Genomic DNA, 26,834 nt, shown 5'->3' on the forward strand with positions numbered 1-26,834 from the left:
CCTGCTCTTAAGAATGAATATGTCTTATTGTGGGATACACAACTGGCTAGCTAGCTGTATATTGTAGAATACGCTATATTGTTAAATCACCATGTAGTCCACAGTATTATACAATGCATTCATTAAACAACATACACTACATGGCCAGAGGTATGTGAACACCTGACATCCAACATCTCATCCAAAATTATGGCCATTAATATGGAGTTGGTCCACCCTTTGCTGCTATAACAACCTCCACTCTTCTGGGAAGGCTTCATACTATATCTTGAGCATTGCTACAGCCAGATGAGAATTAGTGAAGTTGGGCACTGATTGGGCGATTAGGTCTGGCTTGTTGTTAGCTTTCTAATTGATCCCAAAGGTGTTGGATGGGGTTGAGGTCAGGGCTCTGTGCAGGCCACCCAAGTTCTTCCACACCGTTCTATATGGACCTCACTGTGTGCCCTGGCAAATTGGCATGCTGAAATAGGAAAGGGCCTTCCCCAAACTGTTGGTGAAGCACAGAATAGTCTAGAGTGTGATTGCATGCTGTAGCATTAAGGGGCCTAGCCCAAACCATGAAAAACACCCTCAGACCAAGAGGTGTCCAGATACTTTTGGTCATATACTGTAGTGTATGTTTTAGGGTGGAATGATTGTCATATGGTTGTACAAATATTGAAAATGCACTTTCATTACATTTCCTTTTACACAGGCATCCAGCAATCCATTCTCCTCTCCCATCTGTACAGTAATTTCTGAAATTGTTCTATGAATAACTACATATGCCATTACACGTGAAGATTCCGAAGCAGCCCTGTGGACTTCATTACCCAGGCGACTAGGGGAAAAAGAGACTATTGAAATTGGAAAGAGGTCCTATGCCTCTGAATGTCACAGTGTATTCACATTCAATCAGCCATCAGCTTCCTCTTAGAGTCTGTCAAGTCCAATTCTAAAGAACACCGGTCTGATTAATCTTAGTTTCACTGGGAACAGACATTCTCGAGCAGCCCGAAAATAGACAGTTATGTTTAAATATTTGAAAGAAAAAAAAATAGCATATGTGCTGAATGCCACAACTGAAGTTGTTTCAGGAAAAATAAAGTTTTACTATCTGTCTGTAAAAAATAGAAAAATAGGAATTTTAGGCAATATATTAATGTGCTCAGTCCTAAAGACAGTTCAATCTGATGGGGTGATCAAGTTGTTGACAGTGCCCCTCTGGACTTTCAAAGTAGAATGAACTAGCCCCGGCTGCCTGGCACTTTACCCTGAATCTATAAAAACCTGATTAGCAAGTCCACAGGCAAGGTGCCGAGAAGGATTTCTGCTGTTTTAGCAGAGTAGGACACGAGAGGAGAAGGCTGGGAGTAGATGGTGCTATACAGAAACAGAAGAAAAGGAATAGGAGAATATTTTGCGTGAATGTCATAGCTTAATATCATAACTGGATGTCCTGCTTTGAGAATCTCTCTCCTTCCCCTTCAGCTTTCATTAAAAGGGACTTTTTTCCTGCCTGCCCATGAGAAAATAATAACGCCAATACATTCTCTCTATGAGTGGCTGCATCCTGCTCAACCGAAACCACTTACTGGAGCAAAATTCAATTTCTGCGCCATTAAAATTCATCTCAAACAAAGCAGCCCCATTCAGTCTCATCGCTTAGCCATCTTCATCCTTTTAGGCAAAATACCGCCATTCTCCAGTCCCTGATCCCCTTTTTTTCCCAGTAGCAAGCACCCTATTGATTTTCATCAGGCTGCCGGTTCAGCGCGCCACCAGTAATCAATAATGATCCTTCTGAGTATTTGCAACCTTGTATCAGCTCCTATGATTATCTTACTCATTCCGGTCCCATGATGCATCTAGCGCATCGCCCTGTCGGGGTCCCATACGTTATACACACGTGGACTTCTCTGGTGACCCCTGGTTTTGAGGCCCTCAGCTCTTAGTCACATCTTTGTGAGTGAGCGCGAGGGCATGATGGGAAAAATTCAAGCAGACCTTTCATAACCTGCCACCCCTTTGACTTTGAACATGGAAGCAACTTTTACTTTTTTTGAAGTATTGAAGAACGTGTTTTTGTTATTCTCTTTGCTGTCAGGCTCACAGGTCACCGTGCTCTGTGAGAAAGTGGGAAAGGGTGACGAGTCCTTCATTTTGCCTATTTTGAACACAATGCTGAAAAGCATGAGGACTGATTAGATCCTTCTGGAAGCTTTCGGAAGGTGTCCGTAGAGCTGTAACACTATCTTGAGGGGCTGAGGAAATTGAATGTAGGCAGTGTAAAAACTGTTAAAAAACACAAAGTACACACACACAAAATAATAATCACAATAATAATAATGCTGATTGTTATTCATTTCTAAGATATGCTGAACCACTGGAAACAAGCCAACATGAATTCATATGAAAGTATGTCCCTTGTGTAGAAGAACTGTACTTTATAAGGAATTATTTTGAGGGACTCTTCACAATCTCACCCATTGTAGAAACACTGCCTCTGGTCATGAATGCAAACATGGCAGGGGTTAGCACTCAGCAGGAATGTATTCTTTGACATCAAATAGGGTCAAGCCATGTTGAATTTTGACCTATCGCCTATGAGACACATAGGAAGCCCCTCCTAGACAGCAGTGAAATGTAGGGACCTGAATCCTAGGTGGGAGACTCTTAGCCTTATTTTATTATTATTATTTTTTTTTTTTTTTCCCAAGCTCAGCCATGTTTCCCAGTCTTACAGTGCATATATGAATCTAACGGCACCTAGGGGCTGTGTGCTCCATGCATTCTGAAAAATTCTACGTGGGATTACCTTGTGATTACAATTTAATAAAAAAAACATAGTCTAAATGGAACTTGAAATTGATTTGCCTTCATTCTGCAAGAGCTATTTGTACCTCAGGGAGGACTTGTTTGTCATGCTGAACACACACAAAGTCAATGGTCCAAATCAAAGACTGATTTAAAAGTGCTTTTCATATGCACAGACCATATATACCTGACTACCTTACACATTATCTAATCCCTGTTATTTGTCACACAATGGGTACATATTTAAAATAGTAACCATGTGGAGTGCCCACTTGCATAAGAAGATTGCTGCCATTGTTTTAAATAAATCTCACAGGAACACATATTTTTTTTCCCCATTTTTTCCCCAATTTGGATTAGACAAGGACAAACCTTCCTCCAAAGCCCATGATGTTGCCAGCTGCTGCTTTCCACTTCACAGCCCACAAGCCAAGCTTGCTTGTACATGAGTCGGAGGAAAGACACGTGCAGCTTTAGCAAGCAGACTGCAGGTTCCCTATTGAACAGCAGGGGGATGCTAGAGAGTGACGATAGATAGATCCCAACCAACCCTGCTGGGCTACCAGTCACAGTCGTTGAAGCTGCTGATTGGTATGTGCTGCACCTTCTAACATGTACTGCCCTGTCTTTTTGATTTGGCATCCATCTTCTTTTGGGGATTACCACAGTTCAGTTCACTGAGTTATTTAAAGTACAAAGTTGTACAAAAAAAAAAAAAAACATACCAATTGGCCAAGGGTGCTTTTTTTAAGAGGTTGAATCATTGTTCAAAGAGGAAACAGATTCTCAATAGCTGGGTGGTCCCTGGACAATGTCTAAGTGATTGAGAACAAAATAATATTACACATTACACATCTAAAACCCTAAATACAGTCAGATTTTACCGTTCAGGCAGCAACATCTTGCATAGAAAACAACTAATTTTATATCTCCCTGCTGTCACAAAGGGTTTGTGGCTCTTCCTTTATTTCCACCAGATACCTCTATTAACATCAGGTGTGGACTGTGAGCATGTCCGTGTAAGCAGTTTTTTGCTGTTGTGTAAACAGTGTGGCTTTGGTGAATCGTGCCATTAACAGAAACATTTGAATGATGATGAGACATACAATCCTCCGTGTTCATTTATTACTAAATTGGCACTCATTTCACCTCATACTTCTCTGAAAGTACAAATAAACCTTTAAAATGAATCGTAATTAATCCAGTGTTCTTCCCTTTGATCATGTCCTCTAACACAAAGCCAATACAGCAAAGAAAGGTGTGTGTGTGTGTGTGTGTGTGTGTCAGCAAATGTTCCTGCATTGTTTAATCTTATGCCGTCTTTGTTCAAGGATCATAGGAAGAAGGCTTCACCGCACTTTGTCAATTAATCGTATAATGAAAAACCTTCATTATAATTCATCTTCAAACATTGGCAGGATGTGTTCTATTTTTGCAAATATTTGCAGGGAAGATTAAAACATTGCTTGAATATTAAAATCAGAATTGACACAGGGATTCAAATGAGTAAAGCTGCCATGTAATTTGAACACTTTGATTCAATTCATTCTTAGTCTGCTCCCTAGTAACCTCCGCCTTAAATAAAGATTCAGTATTTGTGTTTAAACCCTTTTCTGTGGATCGGCAGTCTTGGCTGACAATGGTTAACGAACTTGGCTTGTAGCTCAAAGGATGTGAGTTTGATTCCCAGCTGGTATACTGCTGCTATACCCTTCAGCAAGGTATTTCACCTGAATTGCTTCAGTAAAATTTCCAGCTCTATAAATGGATTAAAAAAGGTCCATGTGTCTGCCCAACTGGCTTGTCAAAAAGGGACATTTTAATCTGATGGTATGCTATAATTAATTAACACTAAGCACCAATGTCTGGTGATGCTATGTCACATTACTGAATTGATAGCTCACTTGTCTTCCTCATTACAAAGTTGTCATGCAAGATAATGTTGTTAAAATAGGCTTTAACTGAAAATAATTTAATATACACAGCAAGTAAAGGGTCAGTTTGTCAGTAAGTTTTTGCTTAAATGTGAGTGTGGATTCTGTTTTAAAGATGCACTGTTAAAGTGGCCTCCTGCATGGATTTTTCAGCAAAGGTGTTTGACATGAACTCATTTTGGTTGGGTTACTAGCCAAGTACAGTATGAATGGTGAGAAACCCACAGAGATGGGAAACTAATTAGGATGGGTCTGTCAGATCCCATTATTTTTTATAGGTAGGCCATTATTTTTTACTTTTTGTTTAAACATTGATTAATCTATTTAGATTTACCATCTATTCTTTAAATAATGGCCACTCTGTACTCTTCCAGCTCTTGAGGACCAGCCTCAGCATTGCTTTCATAACCTTCTACATAACATCCTAACCTGTGTCTGGTTCAGCTCTGGTACCTGAAATATATTTATCACATAACAAACATTATTTGGAGTTCTTTGGTATAAAGAGCCCCACGTCCTCCTCCAAACACTGCAAAGCCTGCTTCCACCGAGGCTGTATAATTGGACATTCCCACAGAGCATGGAGGAGAGTACCCAGCACTCCTCTACACCTGCAACACAAACTATATTGGCTTAGAGTCTTTTGTATCTCTTTGTATCCTCACTGGTGTAATATAATCTATTAAGCACCTATGCAAAATACCTTTACCCCTAATTTTTTCTAATGTATTTTCGCTTGTTTGACATCTGTCCCCAAGGTTTTTGTCTATCTCAATTTTAAAATCCTTCTGCCATGTCACTCAAATTTCCACACTGGTCTTTTGACATTTTACACAACATTTTATAGCCATTGTCTCGTTGACAATGGCAATAATGACGATGCTCATGATCATGATTAGAAGAATCACAAGATCTCACACAGTACTTTCAGTACTAGTAATTTTTTTAATGCTAATAAATTAGACATTTTGCTTCATAAGTGTTCAGTTTCTTTAGTTTTTGCCGCAAAATGTATTAATGCATAGAAAATAATGAAAATAACATGTTTGTTGCATTCAGTCACACAGAGCAGGGTAAGGAAAGAGAACATACTTGAATTTAAAATACAGCTTTTGTTAGGCCCACTGCCCATAATAGGCTACAACTGAAATTTAACTATAACACCACAAATAATTAACTGCAGTTATGAAGGTAACCAGGTCAGCACACCCAACTGTCTACTGCTAAAGTCTTCTCATTTACTGTAAAATGTAGACAGTTCAAAGGAAAATAATTATATCTTGTAAACAAGCTAGGAGTAAATGGAGGAAAAAATGATGCACTCCCTGCATAAGTAAATTAGGATGAGATATAGCTGACCATGCCAGATGTAGTGCTGTAGTCAATATATTTGTAAACAAAGCCAGCAAGCAGCAGATTGGTTCACTAAAACCTACATTAGCTTAAAGATACAGCTTTCTGCTTTCTTTAATAATACGGTGAATAAAAATAAAAAACCTACCCAGTTTTGTAGATTTGAGTGAAAACACAGAGACAATCTCCCTCTCAACAGTCTCACCAGGCAAACCTGGCAGAAAGCAATATGCCTATGACTGGCAGATACCCAAAATAACACGCCGTGGCACCAGGAAGGCATAGCGGGGAACTCATCCACAAAAGCACTGCTGTCAAGCCACCTCCAACCGACACCGCCTTCTTCTTGATATCTTCTGCAGGCTCAAGAACAAAGTCTCCGAAGAAGAAGGTGTGAAGACTCAAAGATTCAGACCTTGGATGAGCTGAAGACCTTTTCTTTAAATACTGAACCGGAACTGAGGCAGACCTCTTTCCTGTGTACTGATATAGCCTGGCAGCCTGACACTGAAACAACAACAAAAAAGCATACACTGCTACCCTCCGTAACTAGAGTGTGACACTCCAGCTTTAGTCATGGCTAGCTTGCTAGGGGTGTTGCTAAGGGTCTTAGCCAAAGCAGTGATATGCCCCATGGTGAGGAACTGAATATCATTGACTATGAGAGAAGAGATGAATTAACAAGAGATTAATTACATACTGTATCCACATTCACACACATGTCACAAACTAACCTTAATCCATTATCAGTAGTAATACCAGCCTTTATAGTAGTTTTTCACAGAGTAATTAACATTTATTCTGATAGCATCAATTCACTTTTTTTCAGAATTTCTTTTGCAATCAATATATTATTCTGTAATGTACTCACATTTCATGACTTTAAAAAATAATTTCTATTTTTGTTTTGTTTATAGTTTTATTAAATGAATTGTTTTATCACAATGTCAATTATTGTCATTCTATGCTATTTTGAAGCTGGGTTGTACTGTCAATAAAATAAAAAAAATGTATATATATATATATATATATATATATATATACACTCATCGGCCACTTCATTAGGTGACAGGAGTGGCACCCGGTGTGGTCTTCTGCTACTGTAGCCCAACTGCTTCAAGGTTTGATGTGGTGTGTGTTCAGAGATGCTCTTCTGCAATACCTCGGTTGTAACGAGTGGTTATTTGAGTTACTGTTGCCTTTCCATCAGCTCGAACCAGTCTGGCCATTCTCCTCTGACCTCTGCCATCAACAAGGAATTTTCGCCCAGAGAACTGCCGCTCACTGGATATTTTCTCTTTTTCGGACCATTCTCTGTAAACCCCAGAGATGGTTGTGCGTGAAAATCCCGGTAGATCAGCAGCTTCTGAAATACTCAAACCAGCCCGTCTGGCACCAACAACCATGCCACGTTCAAAGTCACTTAAATAACCTTTCTTCCCCATTCTGATGCTTGGTTTGTACTTCAGCAGATCGTCTTGACCATGTCTACATGGCTAAATGCATTGAGTTGCTGCCACGTGATTGGCTGATCAGATATTTGCGTTAACGGGTGCAGTTTGCAGTTGAACAGGTGTACCTAATGTAGTGGCCGGTGAGTGTATATATATATATATATATATATATATATATATATATATATATATATATATATGTATGTATAATGATCAAATTTTATTTAAATTTTTTTAGATCAATTTAACCAAACCTCACTTCATTTTCATACAACTATAATTTGAGCGTGTATATGTCAAAAATGATACAGGTGTCCAACGTAACATATTAAATCAAACCTACAGAGTAAATGTTCTGTGCCCGATACTGTAGAATGTGCACAAGCAATTTCAGGCAATTGGATCTGTGAACTGCTGAGAAATAACACACCTCAAAATTGACTTTACTGTAGAAATAGACTGAAACCCATACTAAACAGCACTACCATTTACAGTCTCCCAGACTGTGAAAAGGTAAGTTTATTTTTTGCTGCCATTAAATCTTTTCACAGTAGGGAGTCATATCGGGTTTTTTTTTTATTTCCTGTGTCTTTAGCATACCTGGCTGAAGTGTTGCCGGCAGGTACATCAATATTCATAAACGTGTCAGTCAAGTGCTTCTCTCCTGTCACTTGCCACACTTACAGTGAAAAGCAATTTTCATCAAGTTCTAGCACCCAGGTCATGCAGGTTTAAATCCTAAGGAGAGCTATGGACTTTAAAGACTTAGTCAGATGCATTTTTTTTATAAAGATTCTTTATAAAAAGGAAAATATTAATGTTAATACAATGTCAAATTTGTTTTTACATGTGTGTATGTATGTCTAATTGACCACCCACCGGATTCACTCCTACCCTATATTTCCCCAAAACATTAAGCCAGGGAACCAGTTGTGTGCACTCTTCCAATACAGTTTCTCACCATGGCAACAGAAATTTTCTTCTAACAGCCACCTCTATACTACCATGGAAGATAGGACGTAGTGATGATTGGACAGGCTATGCTTCTTTCTTACGCAATCAACGACCTGTAGCTACCTGGTGAGTCAATTGGAGGTGATAATGCAGGGGTTACCTGAGGAATCCTGGCTGATTAAAGCACACCTTTAAGGCAGGCCCTTACGCAGGAAGGAGGAAGCCAATTGCGTTCTGTGAGCCAATACTCTCAGCTGCAATCCGCAAGTTGCTAACGATGTCCTTGCAGCCCAAATTCAAACATGTGACACCTGAGATAATGGCTATGCCAGCACTTGTAGGAAACACTTATCAGTTCCATTTGCTAATCCCAAATTTTTCCTTTTTTGCAATCTGAGAGCCAGCTTTCGCACTACAGTTAGTTTCATTTGCAGATCTTCGTATAAATTATTGAATTATTTGAAATGGAACACTGCATTCGCTTTGATGTCTGGCTCTGATGTGCACAGTACTTGATTAGTGCCACAGTTATTGTAGAGCAGACAAAAGCATTATCTCTTTGGCAGCAGTAGAAATAATGGCAGCTGTATGTTTTCAGTTGGCTTTGAACATATCTTATTTGTTAAAAACAGTTGGGGAAGTGAAACAACTGTAAGAATGTCACATTGCTGCAACATCCTTTGTCAATGCAAGTGAGCGCATGCTAGCATGTGCATTTTTGAGACACTTGCAACCAGCCACTGTTTCTTTTCACCCCGCAGTTCACCAGCTAAGCTGCACGGTTGCGGCATTGGAGGACTGTGCAGCTGTCATTGGCAAACGCAGGTATCCATGGAGTTACAACTGAAAAATATAACGGGTCAACAGGATGCCTTGTTGATCGAAACTGTCCATCCCAAATAAATGCTATGGCTAATTATGCTCACTCTCATGGGGCTGCTTTGGCATGGTCAATAATATTCAGTTCCACACCATGGGGCATATCACTGCTCGTCTTTGGCTTAGACCCTTAGCAATACCATTAGCAAGCTAGCTATGACTGAAGTCACACTCTAGTTCTGGGGGGCTGCAGTGTATGCTGTTGTTTGTTTCAGCAAGAGCCCGCCAGGCTATATCACTGCACCAGCACAGTTTTAGCTGAACATTTTCCCTGCTGAATACATTCACTTTAACAAAATGCACCTTTTAGAGTGAAAATGTGCAAAGGTAGTTTTGAAAACAGAGTTATTTGAAAAGTTCTTATGAATGTCCGCTGGCATTCAATGCTTAGGGTTTTCTTTTTCAGAGACTCTGAAATGTAGTTCTGTCAATCTCTTTTCCTCGCCTTTTTTGAATGATCACAGTGCCCATCAATCATATTGGTGGCGGAAAATGTATTTAAGTCTTACTAGGTGTCATAGCTTACATCAGCTGACCAATCTCTGTTATGGGAGTCTACTGTGTGCGGTGGATTTCGATCTGACCTGAAAATCCTAATTCTTGTGTAAATTGGCCAATTGACCTCTATGATGTATTTATAATGAATTTCCCCTTAACAGCCCCATTATATGTATGCAAGTGCAACATTTATTTAAAGATTTTCTGATCAATGTGATTCTTTCTCAGGTAAGTAATGGAATCTGCCCTGTGAATGCTACCATATACTGTAAATAGGTTACATTTACCTGGTTGATTGATTAACCTATGGGACCTGCTGCATCTGAGATCATGCAGTTTTGGATAGATTTTTACTGAATCTGCCAACAGTCTAATGGAAATGAAGACAATCCTAATGGTGACCAGCAAAACATGCATTTGGTTCAAATGAATTTAGTGTTGAAATGCATTTCAATAATTTATTTTTATTTATTAAGAAACTGTTCTGTACAGTCTTGCACATCAACAACACTCAATATGGGGAACTCATCTTGACACAGTAAAACAATGAGAAAAAGTTTTGACAATGCGTAGGACTATGTATGAATATTTTAGGTTAAAAATTGTTTATCTGCCAAAACCGTCCCACCTTACCATAGCCAGAGGCAGTTTCTGTGTTCCAAACAAAACAGTCAGAACTGCTCTTACAAAATATTAAACATAGAATAGCAAGGATCTGCCACAGCCTGTCTCTACGCATAATTTGCGAGAACACTGCAAGCATATACTTTTTTTTGATTCCAGTTTATTTTTTTATTTTTTAGACTTAATTGAACTTTTATTTTGAGGTAAAACCTAACTTGATTTGTTATGCATCCTTTGTGAATGAAACATGGAGACTCTGGCACATTTGTGCAGGAAAAAAAAAATGCACGTCTGATTATATTTGACTGCTAAAACCAATGTTTCATTTAATTTAGGTCATCTGTATAAGCTGTTGCATTATAAACCAAAAATATGGAGATTACATTGCTAAAAATCTAATTCAATGAAGGTGAATGCCAAATTTTGTTCCTAATTGGTTTATGGCAGGACTAATTCATAGTAATACATTAGAAGAAATAACATGTATTTTGTTTTAGCACAAATTCCTATGCTAGGAGATTTCCACAGGTTGAGAATTAATTTGTGTGTGGCCGTCTTCGCGTTCAGGCGGGACCATGCAACAAAAATCCACTTCTGAGGATTGTTTGCCCTGTTTATTAAATGGTATTGTATCTATTAAGGGGTTTTAAAATTTTGCTGTACAGACATAGTTCATATTTTTATGATCTGGCACTTTATAAAATATATTTATTTACTTCAGCCGAGTCTCCAGATGAAACTAAAATCGGTACAGCACTTTTCATGTCAAGTTGTCCCGGCAACACAAGAGAATGAACAATGACAAAGGAACCCAGAGGTCACAATCATTTTTGCAGTAATGGTTTCAGTTACAGACAATACGTTATGCTATCAGAATGATTTGGGGGATAATATAATCACATACAAATTCTAAACATAAATTAAGGGCTTCAAAGTCATTGTTGTCTGATATCCAAAATACCCTCATTTCTAGACAACACAATCATTTTCATCAATTTCACTTATAGTCAGTAATTGTTAACTGTTACCATCCTATTCATCCTATCTGGAAAAAGACCCCCTTAATTACCCAATCAACCAATTAACCAGATTTAATTGATAATTAGATGCAGCTGGTTGGACGCAGCCAGGAATGATTGCAGCCAGCCCTTTTGAATCCAAACCTCACATATATTAATCCATATTACCGTTAGAGTGAAGTAGTCACCGCAAAGTTTCTACAAGCATACTACCCCACGATCAAAGGAAATTCCAAAAGACATGTTATTGTCACATTGTTAAAAAACAGAAAAAAAGTTATTGAAATATATCAGTCTGGAAAGGGCTACAAAGCCATTTCTAAGGCTCTGGAGTTCCACCGAACCACAGTGAGAGCCATCACCTCCAAATGGAGAACACTTGGAACAGTGGTGAATCCTCCCAGGAGCAGCAGGCCTGCCAAAATTTCTTCAAACGTGCAGCAACAACTCCTCCAGGAAGTCATAAAAAGATCATGGCTGTCCAATAAGAAAAAGAATGGGAGAATAGCAAAGCGGAAACAATTTCTAACCAAAAGAAACATCAATGCTCGTCTCACATTAGCAAAAAAAATCCTGGATGATCTGAAGCCTTTTGCGATAATGTTCCATGGACCGATGAGTCAAAAGTGTAACTTTTTGGATGGTCCCATTATGTCTGGCATAAAGTAAATATAACACTTCCCAGTAAGAATATCATACCAACAGTCAAACATGGTGGTGGTGGTGGTGTGGTGAAATGGGGATGTTTTGCTGCCTTGGGACCTGAACAACCTGCCATTATTGAAAGAATCATGAATGTCTGGACATCAGTCTGTGAGCTGAAGCTGAAGTGTAATTGGGTTATGCAAAAGATAATGATTCAGTGCACAAAAGCAAATCCACAGCTGAATGGCTGAAAAGAAAGAAAATGAAAGTTTTGTGGAGGCCCAGACAAAGTCTTGACTTGAACCCAATTGAGATGCTGTGGCAGCACCTTTAACGAGCAGTTACTGCTCAAAAACCTAGAGTGAACTAAAATTCCTCCATAGCAACGTGGAAAACTGATATCAAATCATAGGAAGCATTCCATTGCAGTTATTGCGGCTAAAGGTGGTGCAACCATTCATTAAGTTCACATGGGTGATATGGGTGTTTGATTTTTTTTTTCATTTAATAAATGAAATAATACTTTTAAAAATGCATTTTGTGTTTACTTAGGTTCCCTTTGTCAAATATTATATTTTGTCTAAATATCTGAAAGCATTCAGTGTCACAAATATGCAATAATAGAGGAAATCAGGCAAATACTATGTCATGGTACTGTATCAGGTAATTTCAAACCCATATCAGTATTAAATTAAAAAAAACTGAATCAAATGTTTATTAGGAATATTGCAGATTCATGATGGCAATTGGCTGCTTTTTGGTTTGTATATGGATGTTAGCGATATGAAATGGAATTGTTTTATGCTTCTTGGTCAACATAACTTTTATTTAGTGCTTTATTGATGGTGCACCTAGACACACTGGTCTGGGAATGCTTTTAACCAGGTCTGGCACTGTTGTTCACATAGCTCTGATGGATGCACTTACATTCTTTTTCATTGTGAGACACTCCAGATAAGAGCTTTGGCTAAATGTAATGTAATGTGTTTCTGATTTGGAGCTCAAACTGACTAAGAAGCCTACATGCTAGGACCAAGGCTATGAAACATTTGTCTATTGAGCTTTACATTCTAAAACCATCAATAGCCAGTTAAAAGAAAAAAGAAGAAAAAAAAGTTACACTGGAGGGAGAATAGCATGTTTGATGTCAGCTCATCCAACCTCAAAGACTCACATGTTCATAAATAATATATAACCTATATTCATGATATGTTGGTAATATAATCATTAACAAGACCCTTGTGCATATAGCTATAGCCACGGGAACCACATGTACCATGATGGGTATGTGTCATTATTTTCTGGGGTACAGTATGATCATATACTGTACATCGTACGTCCACTCTCATCACTGTTCCCAGTGTATCCCAGCACCACTGTACTGTATGTAGTGTTTGTGTGTGTGAGAGCATAGTCCATTTCTGTTTAAAATGAAAAAGCATTTTCATAAGAATTATTTAAGTAGCCTATACTGATTCAAAAGCTGATTAGAAATCAAATTATGGTTTTTAAATGGTTTGTTTTTAAATCACAGTCCTGTTTTCAAACGTACAATTTTAGCATGGCTAATGGCTTTGTATTTATTTATTATTTATTTTTTATTTATTTATTTATTTATTTTAATTCAAGTGATTACTGATTGATGCAGATGTATAAAACGTTTTTGAAAACACATTATTATTTTGTTACTTTGTCCATCCAAATATCTATAATGTGCAGAGATTAAAAATTCAAGCCATTACACTCTTTGCATTGAGCACTTTGCTTGCTAAACCATACTGGATTGAATATATATGCTCCTGAGACCTGTCAGATATCAGGATGATATAATGCAAATGTTTTGGATGACAAAAATGTGTTACAGTGAAAATGTTTGTCAAAAATATCATTTATTTTATTTTTTTAATGAACATGCCTTGAAATCTAGGTCTCAGCATAGTAGAATATATGGTTCTTGAGATTAAGACCGGAGGCTCATGTCCCCTACAGGGGACAAAAATTAATTGGTTAAACTGAATGAATGGATGTTTTCCTCTCTCAAATGCATTGTATTCCTAAACCCAGGAAGGAAAGCATATTCCGCGGGTGGTCAGCACTTGCCCTGTGGTGAAAAGGAAGGTTTCCATTAGGATGAGAAATCCTTCTTTGGCCCAGAACTGCGGCTGTTTTGTACACCTGGATGACTCATGGTCCCAGGGTGGGTGTGTCCCATCTGTCACTGAAAGATTTTTCTCCCATCCTTAACACTCCTGCAGATATAGAGTACTACCAAACCAGTTATATCATTTCTACTCATTACTGATGAAAAACAGACACTGGCTTGGAATGTGCCTCATCCTTATAATAATGAGAGACAGACCACAGCAGCTAAACGAAATGTGTACGACAATGTGAGTGCAAACAATTTTATTGCAATTGTTACATTTTTTTTTTTTTTTTTTACTGAAACTTGTTGAGGGTTTTGTTTTTGTGAATAAAATTAACAAAACAAAATTTGTTAATGAATGAAATGAGGACCTTGAAAAAATCTGCTTGTGACAATTGCCCATCTCCCATTTCTCCTGTGCTTGAAATATATTTTGACTCATTTACTGCTGAGAAGAGGTCTTGAGGACCTATGTCGATCGCTTCACTAAACAGATATTCCTGAAGGTACCCAAGAGGTCCTTTACCGAATGTATGCAAATGTTCACATAGTGAATGAAAAACTTGGTTGATGTGTGTCATGAATTATTAGAGATTTAATGAGGACTACATAATGTTTAAAATTATGAGCATTTTATTATCCTGATATATTATTTGGCCCAGTGAAAGACTGTTTCAGCTCTTTGTTTGCTATGTCAACTGAGTATTTAAACATCCATTATTATCAACTTTCACCTTGGATTTCAAACGCCATCAATCACAGTGATTGGTGGGAAAGTGATGGAGGATTCAGAAGCTGAATTTTAAAGCACTCATTTAAAGCACTTCCAAAGCAATGATGGCTGGCTTACTTTTCAGGTAATTTGGGCATAGCAAAACAAATCATCAATGTGACAGTTGATTAATGGGGAAATGCAAATTATAGTCATTTCAAATATTTCCATATCAAACACAACATATTTCTTAATTATTGCTTTGGCCTAGTGACAGATTTCATTTTATTTTATTTGTTTGTTTTAAACCTGGAAATCATCAAATAAAGACTCAAAGAACCTTCCATTTGATGGGAAAATTTCTTTATATCAATCAGGAGACAGAACCATTAAAAATGTGTCCTTCTTTTTGGTTGTGACCATATTTGGCAGTTCAAAATCCAGCGGCTTTATTTATTTACTTATTATTATTATTATTATTATTATTATTGTTGTTATCACTATTATTTTTTTATTTATTTTGGGGGGGGATGGTTGTGGGGGGGGGGGGGGGTTTCGGGAGCCTATCCGAGCATGCAGTGGGCAAGAGGCAGGAATACACCCCGGATAGGTTGCCATCCACTCCCGCATTCATACCTAGGGGCAGTTTCAAGTCCCCGATTAGCCTTCTGCATGTCTTCAGACTGGAATCCCACACGGATATGAGGAGAACATGAAAACTCCACACAGAAGTACCTTCTGAGTGTGAGTTGACAGTACAATCAACTGCACCACTGTGCCACCCTCTCATATGGTTTAAACAGTTAAATTGAGACCAATTTCCTCTAGGTGGCTATTCTATCAATGATTCCAATTAAGCTTGCAAAGGACCTACCCCTGTACGTATATTTCAATGCCTAACCAACCAATTCAAAGAACTTATGAAATAATGTTTTTTTAAGGTTTTGATACTTTTTATCGCATTCATTCATTCATTCATGTTGTCCTTACAGGCCCCCACTTACAATGTAAGGACATCTGGTTTAAACTAGAACAATTGTTTAAGTAGAATGTCTAAACAGCTCACAAATGGCCGTGCTGTGTCCCTTGGTCCCTTGACATGAGTTTGCAGTTACTGTGTAGACTTCATTAGGATGATTTATAGTATATGTGGCATTCAAAAATTAAGTAAATAGGTGGCAAGGATTTATATATTTTTTAATGAATTATGTGTTTGGTTGGAAATGTGGTCTTATCCAGGGTGACTTTCAAAGGTTTCATTTTTACCCATAATGAGTGTATGCATGCAGTTCAGTATTTCTCCGAAGCAATTTAGGTTAAATACTTCACTCAAGGGTACAACGGCCAACTTGGGAATAAAACCTGCACTCATAAAAGATGCAGGCTTGGTTCTTTAATCATGGCACCACTCTGCTTTTCCAACTTGTAACAACTGGATTCAGCATTCACACACACACACACACACACAGACACACGCACACACACACACATGCACTCACACACGCATACACGCACGCACACACAAAGGCACACACAAGCTCATGCACTCTCACACACACACACCATTAAGCCTACCATAAAAAGGACATTATGCTGGCTTGGATCTATACCTATGTCTCACAAAGAAAGAATGAAATAGCAAAAGCCATTAGTAAAACATGCAAATGTAACTTTATAAGACATTCACAACTTTGTGCAAAAATAAGCCTTTGGTGTAGAAAATACAGAGAACACATTAAAGTAACAAGAGCTCACATTGGCATCTTGTTTAATGACCATGTGGTTACTCAAAATAATAATCAATTTTCAGTTGCTAACTATCACACCTCTGAAGCCAATGGCCTCAGTGAAAAAGTCATCTGTTTCTCTGGCACTGCATAATGTGTTAATATATGAAATAAGCAGTCATTCAGGTTCACTTTCCAGCAGTACTCAAGGACTGTCACATTTTCACACACGCACGCACGCACACACACACACACACACACACACACACACACACATATATATATATATATATATATATATATATATATATATACATATATATATATATTTCTGACATATGTCTGCGGTGTAGCCAAGATAGCATCAGTGTCCATTTGAAGACTTTTATTTATTTATTTATTTATTCACTTATTTGCTGACAATTAAGCACTGAACACTGGTGTCTCATCCAGAAGCACTTTATTTATGATGTGGCACAGTGTTTTTCAGTCTTACCTGAATTGCCTGCTGAATTATTGCGTCCTAGCTACCTACAGGTAGATTTATTTATCTACTATCATATAAATAATTATTTATGACAAAAACAAATTGCTTAGGTGTTTCATTTCAATTGGCGTAATGATTGATGCCATTTTTAGAATTTGTGTTGGGTACATCACTTATTGAGGACAATTATGAACAATACTAGAAAGATGTGGAATGTTTGAAACGTGAATAATTATCACATTTAGTTGGATCCATTCATTTATTTATTGAAAACTGATTTTTTTTTTTTTCCAAAAAGCATTATCATTTAATTATTTTTTCTCATGTGGACAATTTCAAAATGTTCACGTACAAAATAGCTTCACAATGGCATCTCCATGGCTCCAAGGCTGAACAAAAGACTCTTAGGGGTTTATGGAAAGAATTGTGAAAACATAATAGTTCAAACCCTTGTAATTTTCAGTTCTATTTTTGTCATATAGCATTTCATCACATACCAGCCAGATGTTGATTGTGCCTCCTGCACCTAGGTTTCCTTGACAGAGAGTTACTTTAAATATGCCTCCCTAGACTGGGAAATCCACAGTGTGCACATCTGTGACTGCCCATCAAAATGCATCCATTTCAAAAATGTCTCTCACCGAGGAGCTGATCCAATTTACCAGAAAGTGCTTAGTCATGCCAAAAATCAATAACAATTCGAAGCGGCAAAGAGTTTTATCATTGCTTAATAGTCACTTTGATAGTCATACTGTGAAAATGTGACGGACCATTGAGTAAATTGTGCTGAACAGTGAACCTGATTGAGTGTTTATTTCACACCGATATTGATATTCCTCAGAAATATCAATCAAAACACGTAAATATGTACTTCTGAATGTCGGTGTGTGTGGGTAGCCCACCCGCACAAGTTAACGACAGCGTTCAGCAAAGGCGACCGCGCGAAATATTGACTAATCAGACTGTTTTATGTCTTACCGTAACTGACTAAGCATAATAAACTGGCCATTGATGCCTCAGAACCCTATCACGCTGACAGGCATACACAGAGACTGACAGTTGAACAGATGCTAAGTTAGGGAAGAAATCAATAAAAAAACAACATATGGGCTAAAAAATGATCTTTCATTACTTTGGCTTTTTATGCTGATAATGTAAATTTGATTCCAGTCCATATTTTAACATATTAAATACATCCACAATGCAAATCAGCGTGCAACCTTACAAAGTATATCTTTACTTAGGAGTCTGTGGAGGTACAAACATTTTTGATGTATGATATCATTTATAAGAATTTACCATAAAATCCTAAATGTAAAATAAAATGAAGTAAATTTCAATGCTTTGCTTTGGGTACAGAACAGAGTGTGTTGTCCTATTAGCCCTTAATGCTGTAGACCTCCTGCAGCCTGCTATATTAGCTTGCAACATTTATGTAGCTCTTAACCAGATGCTTTGAAGCAAGAATGGACTCTATTTACATGCAAAGGAAATCTGCACAGTTGTTAGGCAGGAGTGACAACATTGCCTTGACAGACTCTGCTCGTTGAGTTTGATCCAAGGACCTTCCAATTTGACAGATCATTTTGAAACATTACAGTTGCTAGCTCAATCCATGGACTGTCACACTCCACCAAGGGCTGGGTCAGCGTGAGCACAATAAGGCTCATTATGAAGATGTATAATTTTAAATGTGCAGTAGCTCATTGTGGTTAAGGGTGTTTACTGTGGTAACTGCAATCCACAAATCCAGTGCAGATAATGGGCAAAACTGGTGCAAACACATGTGGAGGGATCATATACAAAGGGTAACAACATCAAATACATTGACATTGAAATCCCTAAAAACATGATAAAGCTGGGCCAAAGCTATTGATTGATATATTGGTACATCTGGATTGCGACAGTGACCACTGAGCCAACTCTACCACAGTGCTGTAATGAACTATTACTGATTTATTAGCAATTGACATGGGCCAGTAGTGCCACATTACATTTTCACAACAGGACTTAGCAAGCATCAGCCAGTGCTTCCATTCTGAAGGTTCAAATAAAGTTCCCCTAACAGATGCATCCCATAATCATACAACCTGTGTCTAAGTCAAACCAATGATTTACCAATTGGGTACACCAAACGTGAAATGATCAGTGTGTGTGATGTGCATTTTTAAAAAGCACAATGATATGTCTGGATTTATTCAGCATTATCAAATTGACTTGCGATTAACTGAGTGGAAATGTGACTTTGTTACAACACCGTTTGACAGATCAATTTAGGCTGATGCAAAACTAGTGAAAATATGAATGAAGAAAAACAGCTCAAACTGTATGCCCATTTTAAGAACATATGCTTTTGAGTCCAATAATTCACACTTGTTTTCTAAAAAAAAAACAAACAAAAAAAAAATAAATAAATAAATAAGTGTTAACCTGAGTAATTCATTGCTAGTAGATGATGCTGTAGCAATTTTGCAAAATGGAGTTGTTTTGGTAATGTTTGGTTGATATTCAATTACCAGTCACAAAATACCACCAAATTCCACCAAGATACAGTGGTTTATATTTTTGTTATAATTTACCACGAGGGAGGTGTATTGCACATGTTCAGAATTACTGAGCCGCCCTGATTTTATGTGTTCGACTTGTGTTCGACTTGAGTCCTCCCATGAACATGGGAAAACATAAAAGTGGCAACAGATATAAGGTATCACAAAACCTGACCGAAATGAATTAAACAAATATGCACTGTAAAGTGTCCATACGATGGGTAATTCTTGAATTTATGTGTTACCTGTGTTTTAGGTGTACTTGTATGCATTTCACAAGCTACGCTTAAAGAAACTTTTTTTTTTTTTTAATTCATCCCCTGGTGATTTTACCAAAACTAACAAACAATACTAGACTCCACATTGTCTTGGATTAGTTCAGTTTTACCATCATTATGACAAATATTTTTTTAAATGTCATAAAATGTTTCAAATTACATTATTAATTTTTTATTGAAATTGAACAAGAGAAAGGAGAGGGGAAAGCACATTACTTAAAGCCACGTATGGCAAGACAATTAGTGCACCTCCAGATGCAATGATAAACAGGGATGAGAATACACTACAACAAAACAAGAACAGTTTTACGTGTCCATTGCAGCTCTCTAAGAGTATACTTAGGATGAAGTCGAGGAGTGCATCCAACAAGCCATGAAACGGGTGAAGCAAAGGGAAGAATTCTGACATCGCCTACAGAGACGAGGTGAGATGGTTGCCATGGAGACACACTAAATGGCCGAATTTCTCCCGGAAAAAAAAAAATTCACTTTCCCAAATCCAAAGACTCATTGAAATTCCGTGTTTGTGGGGCAATTTCAAGCCATGACCCTGAATTCTTTGCAATTTCATCCCCAATTAAGAATTGCCGGTTGTGCTTCTCAAGCCATCACTATGACATATGCACCTGTACAAGAAGCTCTAAAGCTTCTGTGCTTTCTCTGATCCACTTGCCTGTGAACCTGTGACTTTTTCTACAGCATAGGCATCACATTAATTCAGATGAGCCAGTACCAATTGGAGGAGAGGTTTATACCTCAGTAGCTATGTTTGCATTTGTATGCATTTATATAGCTTTAACATGTCAAATCCTAATTGCGACTTTCCAAATGGATATATAAAAGTTTATCATTAATAATAGTTAACCAACAAATGTTGGTTACTTTTGCATAGGTATATTGTAATTGGCATGTTAAAATATTGGCAGTCTTCAAAAAAAAAAAAAAAAGAAAGAATACATGCACAATGTTAGAACTGGGGGAAAAAAAAAAAAGTTTTCTGGCCAACTGGGTTGGTACGTAGCGGTGAGAGCATTGAGTGTGCAAATTTGATTTTGTACCTTCAGTTATCAAGTGGGAATGCCATTGTAACGTGGGCAAGGCTCTTTGAATTGCTTCTGTGAGTATCCAGCTGTATTAATTTGTTGTATGTACACATATGTACAGTGTGCTGTGTAAGTACTATCCAGTCTCGCAACACACACATATCTATTCTATCAATTGCCAGCCCCCTAAAATGTTTACTAATTCTACGAATGAGGGAGTTCTCACATCACATGACTTGAAGAGTTTCTCTGAATCAATACAACTCAAAAGGAAAATCTGACATTTTTTCTTTCACTGCACTATGAAGGTAAGCCAGCAGTACTGTATTCAGTGGCGCCACCAGGTATTCTGGGTCCCTTGAAAAGATCTCACATTGGGCCCCATCACCGCATAAAATCCTCTGTTGTAATATTTTTTGAAGGCCCCAGTCGGTCAGCCCCCCTTGCCACCCTTGTGGTGTCTCTGACTGTATTCCTAAAATACATTTTAGAAAACCTTTTTTTTATTATTTTTTTATATATATAAATGTTTCTTGCAATCTGATGCAGTATGACATATTATTATCAAACTTTTTCATATCTCCTTTACAGTACCTGTGTGAATGGCTTCTCTTCACTGCCAAGTAGGCCAGCACCAGCATCTTGAAGTAGTTTCAGGCTAATACCAGTGGAAGGATATAAGCTGATGTGATGTAGTTTTAGACTAGCAGAATTCTGAAAGAGTTGATAGTACAGGTATGGAGACCAGCAAGCAGACAGCTGCAGTAGTGCAGGTGGGTGAGCAACCAACATACTAGTTTAGCACAAAACCTGAAGACAGGAAAAAATCTATCTTATTAATATGGTAAAATGACAGCAAATGTTATACATGTCAACAGTACGAATCCTGTAGTCCAATATTTTTTCAGTTGACTGAATTTGGAAACAGAATCAAAGTAGACTACAAATGTATAGAATGTGACAATGGAACTCCACGAAGCAGGGTTAGTACCACTTATCTGAAATGAAATGTTCACTACATGAAAGTCAGTTTTAAATAAAGTTTTAGGTTTTAATTATCAATCTATATATAAGGACTGAAGAGATGGTGAGGCACTGCGGGATAGTCATTCAAAATAAACATTGATTGACAGGTTGATTTAAGAGCACTAACGCTCTAATTATGCCAATTATGCGAAAGAAAAGTCTGAGAGGACCTCTCAAAAGAGAGGACAGCAAACTGATGGTGATGGATCTTGGGATGGTCACGTATAATATATCTTTCTATCAAATTATAGTAATTATGGAGAATTAGGGCCTGGAAGATAATCTAAGAGAACATGATTGGAATATTGTGCTGGTCTGTATGTGTGGAAAAAGAAAACATGGAAAACATAAGGTAAGTTTCCACTGTCAGACTTTGACCATGAAATTTGATCATATTTTGTCACTCAGAATAATGATGGGATAAGTCCAATTTAATAGTCTGGTAGTGCTTAGAGATTCAGAAAAAATTATGAATACTCTTAGTAATCTGTTATCCTGTTTTGCAGTATGTTTTTTTTTTTTTTTTTTTTTCCAAATGCCAGTTAAGCTGAAGGGGAAGATTATGATATTGTCCTTAGCTAAACTATGTTTATTTGATTTCTGTACTAAATTATGGCATTTCATTTAATTAAAAAAATATTATAAACCTTAGTCTAAATCAACAAGTTTTGGGGAGTACTATATACGTATATCGAAACCATGGTTGGGAGTAATCTATTTATTTATTTATTTTTCAAGCGGACAATTAAGGCTAATTTTTATAGATCCTGTGATGTATTCAGAGCCCACATGTTACCTTAGATGTCAAACAAATTAAGTGCCATACATGCGTGCAGTTAAAGTTGATTGTCTCTTCTTCCTCTGCATAATCAAAAAGGCAAAACATCACAATGGATCACAATGAGCTTTGCATATAGAGAGGACAACATGCAGTGCATATGCTATCATTTCAGTTACTGCTGCGTTATGTCAAATTGACCATATTAACATATTTAGGACAAAGGAGTGTGTCAGGATTGCCTCCTTCATTCAAGTCTCATTTATTTATTTATTTATCTGTACCTAAATTTAAGAAACGATTGCACTGCCCATACTGGCCTAACATTAGCCGTACTAAGGAAAGACATCTACCGAGATATTTATTTTGAGAGATATCCACTGTGAGAATTTTCTGATACTGCCAATGGACAAATGGATGATGGAAACTCCCCTCCATGGTCGTTCATCAATTATTTACGATCATTCCACCTGAATAAATCTTTCCATGTATTCTTTCTTTTATAGAGTAATTTCTCATACGTTGTTCTTCCTTCCGTCCACGCAGGTAATAACGTATAGTGGTCGTATATATGTCCTGTTTAAACGCACGTCGAGGGTCATGAAAGGCCATCATTCAGATGCCTCTGAGTGAGACGGAAACATCCTTGTCAAGCGATGTACCTACGCATACGCGTAGTGGTGTGAATAGACAACAGACAGACAGGTGTACTGGTTTGAACAGACACGTTCTAATGGGTCCCTGGTCACCATGTACCCTGTATTGAGAGGAGGGTACATTTTTATCCCTGATGTCTATGAGCATTTTTTTTTTTTCAGTCATCCCTCAGGCTCCAGCTTGTCACATTGTTTTCTTGCATGCGCTTCAGTCCTCTGTCAACAAGAGGTTGTTAGTCTTTTTCATCACATGTCAAACAATTATCTTGATTGCACCACCCAAACATCTCAGCTGAAGTAATTAGCTTTAATTAGGCAAAGCAAACAACAGCAAAGTTTGCAAGTGTCACTCATGCTGAATACTGACCGGATTCCTAGAACATGCAGTGGTATTTTTAATGTTGCAGAGGGAATGCTAGTTTTTGAAAATGCATTAAAAATGAGAGCAGTTATATAACACGTAACTAGTTTAATATGAATAGCAATGTTATTAACAATAGAATTATTACAACACTGGTATATGAAATACGATCAGTGAAATTAAACTAAAAAATAATATTATGTGTATGTTTCAAATTAAAATTCCTGATACTCAAACAAAAGTTTTTAATGGTGATTAAATTTGGTTATTGGTCAGTTGTTAAATATTTTATTGTCATTAATGGTGCTTATCCTTATGAATAGATGCATCTTCTTGCATTAACAGTATTGTTTTTTTTTCAAGTAACATTTGGAAATATTTCCTTAGTTTTCAATATTTCAATATTAGTATCCAAGAATTCACCCGGTGATACTGCAATGTTGTTTTCTTGTGCAAATAATTTATAACTGTCCAACTCTGAGCAACATGTTTGGTTCTTGTCTGAACCTGGAATGGAGTTTAATGTGAAGGTTGTCATATCAAGTCTTGTCTGGAACTCCTGACTGCCAAAATAAATCTAAGATGGTTGACAGAAATGCAGCTTATTTTTGAGTTTATCTGGGTTGGAATACATCGCATTAGAATGTTTTGGCTTTGTCTCTGATCGATTTATTCAGATTGTTCAGTCGTACAACGGCCTGCTTTACTGGTGTTGACACTTCTTTGGTCCTCATGTTGAGAGACATCAACAACCGACTCCAAATGCAGTTGTCTTGCCACAAATCAACTGTAGACTTTTTTGCTAGCTTTGTTTTGAATGAACCAATAATGCAACGACACACATCTAGCCAAGAAACAGCTGATCAAGCATTGTCCAATTACCTTTGGTCCCCTAACATGGGGGAACTGTGTATAAATAGGGCCAAAATTCCTACAAGCATCACCCGATATGTATGTAAACACTTTCAAATTAAATTGACAGCCTACACTTTAAGCTCATTTGCATTGTTTATTTTCAAATCCAATGTGCTGGAGTACAGAGCCATAACAACACAAATGGTATCGCTGTCCAAACAATTAGGCATTGCACTACATGTCTGAGACCCATTTCTTTGTATGTGGGTTTATTCAATCTTAAGGTCTGGGAATCATGCATGGGGGGTCATCACTGTATGCTGCCCACAGGTGTCCGGTCATGTCCGGCCATTTTGCTTATCAGTGAGATTTGCCCAATGAGGTCAATCCTTCTCTCTCTTCCTCAGGTTGATTGCACAATATCTGGTCATTTGCTGTGCTTCTCGACAGCACAGGCCTCAGCGTCATCAGCAACCAAATGCTTTCTCAAGAAAAGGTGAAGGGAACAATGATCTGTTCCAAATAAACTTCACAGCTCTTTCCCCCACCTGTTTTGAAACCTCTGTTGTGCAACTAAAGTATGATTTAATCAAATTTAGGGGGTTAGACCTCTCAATCTAGTTATGACTGTAAGGGGGCGGCATGGTTGTGGGGTCAGCTGCAGGCGGAGGGATGGGGGAGTGGTTTAGCAGTCGGCAGTCGCAGGTGTGGGCAGGTACGTGATTAGTCCTAACCTTTATCTGTGCTGCCTGCAGTGAGACTGGGGAGTTAACGACAGGTGCACACTGTCATGGACAGCATCAACAGCAACAACAGAAACAGCAGCAAGTGTGACAGCGTTGTGCTGCGAACAGATACATAAACCGTGTGCATCTTACAGCTCCGAGCCTGTGTGGTTCTGTGGGACTTATTACAATGGCCTACTATGAATTGACTTCTTATAATAGATTGCCAATGGAACAAGGAAGGAGACTCCAAACTGCCTCACAAAAATGTTGTAGAAATATAAATTATTTAAATAATAAGTTTAGATTATTAAAAAATATATATATTAATAAGAACACTGTAAAATTGTGATATACCAGTCACTGAAAATAGTATGTTAAGAGATACATGCAAAAAATTTAAACTAAACTAAAAATCATCTCATGTGCTTATTTTATTTTATTTTCCATACTTTATGTTCTTGGGTTTATTTGACAAGCAGCTGTTCCATTCTCTTCAGAGTGTCACCTTCCAAGCCACAGATGTTTTCAGAACATCGACGGGTGAGTCTGTATTCTGTGACATACCATAGAAAGGCTGTGAGCTGGCTTTGAAATAGCACTGAACAAACGGTAGGAAAATCTCACCATAACTCAATTAGCACCACGAGAACTCACCTAAAGGCACATGTGCCGCAGTTGCTCTGTGCCATGTAAGTGGCTTCCTGGAAGAAGGCTTCAAACTTTATCAGTACCATCCCCAGGCAATCCAACACTGGGAAAAAGCAAATAGAGAAAAAAACGTTATGTTCACTCTGTGATAGACTGCTGCTCTTTGGTGTAAACAGTATAGAAAACATATTTGCAGAGACCCATAACTCTGCGCCTGAGATCAGAACTGACCTTGTTTCTAACTGCCAACCTGCTAATGGTTTTGTCCTGGTCCTACAAGTCCCATAATGCCTTTGATAGTTTTTGAATGCCATGTAAGTATCCAAAGGTTCTCTGCATTCATGTGTTTTTTCTATCGAATTGCATTGCAATGCATTATTAAATAACTTGTATAAAATAATTTTTCATACATTTAATTATTTAGCAAAGGAATTAAATTAATATTAAATAAAAATTGTAAATGTTAAATAATTCACAACATAGTTATGCTACCTTTGCATTGCTTTTAAGATACTGAAATGAGAAATGGTGTGGTGCTTGAGGATGTAGTCCAAATAAAACTAAAACAGTAATGTTAAATAATCCATTTTCTCTCCATACATTCTGCGAGAAATTAAATCATCAAGGCTGCAGATGTAATCTTTTTATGAAAATGTAAATCTTTTTTTTCTTCGACATGTGATC

Source organism: Anguilla anguilla, chromosome 2 (genome assembly GCF_013347855.1).
Source record: "Anguilla anguilla isolate fAngAng1 chromosome 2, fAngAng1.pri, whole genome shotgun sequence".
NCBI lineage: Eukaryota > Metazoa > Chordata > Actinopteri > Anguilliformes > Anguillidae > Anguilla > Anguilla anguilla.